The following is a 5,146-nucleotide window of genomic DNA, read 5'->3' on the forward strand; positions in this document are numbered from 1 at the left end:
CACCCTTTGTTATACATATAACGAGGCAGTGGTAACGGATAACAACATAGACCTAAAAGATGCATGGAACAGGATGGCATGAGAGACGAATCTAGGATATTTGGGCCACGAAACTGCAAACTAGGGAGTCACCGTCGACGGTGTCCTGCTCCAGGAGAAGTATGGGATTCGCCCTTCCAAGCGTGGGAAGATGGTGTAGCAGGGACCTCAGGTCCGCCTCCACAACCTCGCGCTTGACCTCAAGACAAGCCACAACCTCCGCGGAGGACAGACCAACTGGTAAATAATTGTGCTGTTTTGTGCTTGTATTTTGTACACTTAACTGTAATTTTTCACTTGATTTCTGTAAATATATGTCCAATTTATGCTGTGATATTGAATAAAACAGTTATATTATTAAAAAATGATAATTTGTAGTCCCAAATGTCCTAGTCACCGTGGACCAAATATCCGTTCAGCATGAAAGACTTGACCGACAAAAGGTAAGCAAATGTAATGTGTATAAATGGACAAAATGATGAATATTAACAACTCAATGAAATTGAAAAAATCCATGTACTTGATAATGATAATATTTTGAGGATATTTTGACACCAACAGAAAAATTATGGAATGTTCAACAAAATAGCTAATGGAATAACTAACGAAATAATCACAAACAAAAATTACAACAGAATGACTAACAATACGATCATCAGAGTAATGATGTACATCAATAATCTTAAATTGCTTTATTCAATGCTGAAAGATACAAAGTTGCTGACACAAAGTTGTAATATATATATGTATGTATATATATATATATATATATATATATATATATATATATATATATATATATATACGGTTAGGTGACATTTCATCACTTAATCACATCATCATACTACTTTTATTCATGCGTCATCATCGGACAATTCATCACTTGACATTTCATCACCAATACATTTCACAACTGGACTTTTCATCACCATTATATCAGTATAACTTTAAATGTATTAAGCGACAACCTTTCAATTTTTCATATATATTAGTAAATTTTAAGATCATAAAAATATTTTTTGTTTGAAAAATATTATTAAAGACAATACACAAGGAAAAATTGGCAATAAAAAAGTACATATATAGGATTAAAAATCAAAGTATTTTATAGCTTTAATATTAAAATACTAAAACTGTAATTTGTAATTCATTAATTTGCATGAACAATATTGAATTGCTTTGAGATATATGATAATACTTGATTATCCGAACTTATTAACAAATTGTTGTATATTTCTTTTAACAGATAAGGATTTCTTAAAGGATTGACAGATCTACTCAAGCGTATATTTTGACATGTTAATAAATTCATTGTGTTTCTACTGTGTCGGAGGTTGTTTGCGTCAATAATCCACCAACGGTCGTTCACAGATATGTTGATAACCTTAATAAACCTACACTCTGTGAATGGTATTACATTTTTTATTGTACATTAGTTCCGGCAAATGTTTTGACACTTTCCAATATTAATCACTAAACCCCCAGTATTGGTATACATACAGTATGTGCCGCAGCTATTGTTTATAGTTTGTACGTTCGTACAAAACAATTTCCTGGACTGTACAATGGTTAGAAAAGAGTGATTATCTGATTAAGTGTCGTATGATGGAATGAGCAATGATTAGCTGTCGAGGCATTCAACTATCAAATGATGAAATGTCTTTGTGATGAAAAGATGAGTGGTTAATTGTCAGGTGATGAATTGTCGTGTGATAAAATGACGATTAATGAAAAGTCGTAGCACCATATATACAATGTGTGTGTGTGTGTGTGTGTGTGTGTGTGTGTGTGTGTGTGTGTGTGTGTGTGTGTGTGTGTGTGTGTGTGTGTGTGTGCGCGCGCGTGCGTGCGTGGTGTGTGATAAAAATGTTGAAATGAAAATGTTTGTCACAAAAGTTATCAAATGAAGAAATACAACAATAGGAAATTGTTTAAACATCATGTTTGTATTGGTATAATAGAGAAAAAAAACCTGTGTCCTTCGCGTTTGTTTTGCTGCAATTATTTTGTGATATTCTTTCGTTCTTTGATATTTGTTGGGTTCCTCATATTTTATTGGCGCCATTTTCATTTATTTTGTACTGATATAGAGACTTTGTATATTATATTCTCTATTGCCTTAGTGTAATCTAAACTCTAATTAGTGTTACTTGTCTAAAGTTAGGACACCTTGATGTTTATAACATAAATCCAGGACGTGTTAGAAAAATATGGAATGCGTGAACTCTGTTTCAATAATATGACAAGAGATGTCTGGCATTCTCCCAGCTGACTTAAAACAAGTCGAACAATTAAAAAGACTTAAAAACATTTCTATTTCAGGAGAGCACTGATGAAGAATCGAACATAGTAAATGATGAATATAATATGTGAAATGGGAAACTAGATAACATTGTAACACAATAATAATTGAGTCATTATTTCGTATGCATTTTTCTCGTGTATATTCTTTATTATATTTGTATATTTGTAAGTGCAACCTGCAACGGTGAATTATAATGTAAAATACTTTATTTGTATAACACACGCAGCTTGTATGTGCGCATTTAAACTGCGAGATCATTCTGGCCGATATACGGGTCGAATAGAAGAATGGTCGCCACCCGGATATGTTAAAGAAGGCAATTCAAGCGCTCAAACTAGCCAAGTTGCCGACACCTGTCGCGAAGTGCGTAGCTCGAAAAGTAGTTTCAGCCTCATCTTCCTCCTATCGGGCAAAATCTGACGTGTCACATCCGAATCAGCGACTATAAATAATCGCATTTCCTCTATTCAGTGTCTTATAGGTATCATACTTTTGGTTGTATTAGTTACATGACAAGATTCTTTGAAATTGCATTTTTTATTATCTTAGTCTCATAAGAAGATTTAAATTACCAATTGTCCATTTCACACCAATTCGTGTCTTTTAGGGTCATTGCTGTCTGTCTTAAATTTTTATTATGTGATTGCCTTATTTCTTGTGTATTAGTATGTTACATATATATATATATATATATATATATATATATATATATATATATATATATATATATATGTATATATATATATATATTGACTTAATTGACCCCGATTCCACTTTTTTATGTTGCATTGTATTATACCTCGTTTTGTTCTCTTAGTATACTTGTTAGTTGCGTAAAATTTAATATTCCTCTCTATGTCGTAATAACATTGAGAGATTAAAAACAAAAGAGAAAAGGGCTCTCGATAATTGAGGGAGTGTGGCAATAATGGTGCCCAGCCAGTTAGTCATGTTTCGTTTTAGTCACATTGTTACTTAGTCTTCCATTTTACCCCGGTCATTTAGTAATATCCAGACTGGTCATTTAGTCACCCACTAAGATATTACCAGTTTTTATCAAATATATATAGTTATGTTTATATTATATTAATATTATGGGATCAACTGTAGAATTTCCACCCGCGCGCGCGTGCTGATCTGTGGGGATCCGGGGTGTTCCGCTGTTACTCAGGCACACACCGTCACTCAGGTCATGATAACGTTTTTTATTACCTAACTTAACCTAACTCTCAGGTCATAATAACATTTTTTATTACCTAACCCTGCCTAATCCAAATAAAGATTAACCTTCTGAGCGTCGTTAAATTAAGGCTAGGCTAGGCTAGGCTAGGCTAGGCTAGGCTAGGCTAGGCTAGGCTAGGCTAGGCTAGGCTAGGCTAGGCTAGGTTAAGTAATAAAAAACGTTATCATGACCTGAGTGACGGTGTGTACCTGAGTGACAGTGGAGCACCCCGGATCCCCACAGATCAGCACGCGCGCGCGGGTGGAAATTCTACTAAATTAGATGACTTTAATTTGTTTGCATTCTTTGGATAAAATATTAAATGTCATATACACTTAAGAAGATTTTGCATATTTCCTAAGTTCTCTCCACCTCCGTTCATTTATTTTCACTGCTGTATCACAATTTCGTTTTTATAGAAAATAAAAGAACAATTAGTGCCACTTAACGTTATAATTACTCAAATCGATGGGTAATTAATATAATTGCAGTATAGAACATCCATGGGTTAGTCCTGTTTCTATGACGTCATGTCGCCTACACAGAATGTCGATCATATGACACCCACACAGAGCAGTTTGTGGAAATGCTTGTTACAAAAGTCCCGGTATACATTGTCCGCTTTGATATTAAATCAGTAACATTGAAGCGTGGTTTGATCAGCATTTCTAAAAAGTATTCTAGAAAGAGCATTTTTGATTATGTTGACATATCTTGTCTATGTTTTTTATTGTCGGTCATTTTCTGAAAATATTCCAATTTTTTAACACTTTTGCTCTCTTGCTTTTTATATATTACTAATATATTTGTTTTTATGTATAGTTCATCCATTTATTAGTTTGTTTATTATTTCATTACATATTATACAAGTGCTTGTTTTTATGTGCTTCATTTTATATATTTTTTATCTATAATCTAGATATTCATACATTTACATATATATATAGGCTATAGTTATTAATTTGTTTACTTGAAATTTGCTTGATTACTTATTTAGCTATTCATGTTTTGCTTTTATTTATTTGTTTACGTCAGTTTATTTGTTTCATCTAATTTATGTCTATCTATTCATACATACTCATTTATATATATTTTCTGTTTATTCATTTGAACAGTTTCTGCCATTGGATTAACTCTCTCAGGAAACAGAGCAAAATAAAGGAAGAAGTCTCAAGGCTAAATGGAATCGCATGGCGTCATATAGCAAAATCCTGAATGAGAACATTATGAGGACTAAGCTTGGACAGACTTGAACAGTTTTAATACACTCAAAGGCGCTGATGTTTAAGTTTATCAAACATTAATAAAATCTTCTGTCGTTAGCCAAAATAAAACGTTTACAGAAAATTGTGTTCGAAGGTTAGATGTGGTGTTAGGCTGACCTAGTTCAGGATCTAGCGATTAGGTAATCTTGAAGGAGTCCTTCATTACGATTGGGGGCACAAAGTGTTCACTGAAGTAATCATGATTTCCCGTGCCGAAATAGTGAATGGGGCAGTCAAGATTAAATTTCAGAATTTGCTGATTTTTCCCTCCGTTGGTCTCTGCTCATAGCAAATTTCCATACTAATGACCACTTG

This window comes from Oratosquilla oratoria, chromosome 22 (genome assembly GCF_046742065.1).
Source record: "Oratosquilla oratoria isolate Oo_2021 chromosome 22, ASM4674206v1, whole genome shotgun sequence".
NCBI lineage: Eukaryota > Metazoa > Arthropoda > Malacostraca > Stomatopoda > Squillidae > Oratosquilla > Oratosquilla oratoria.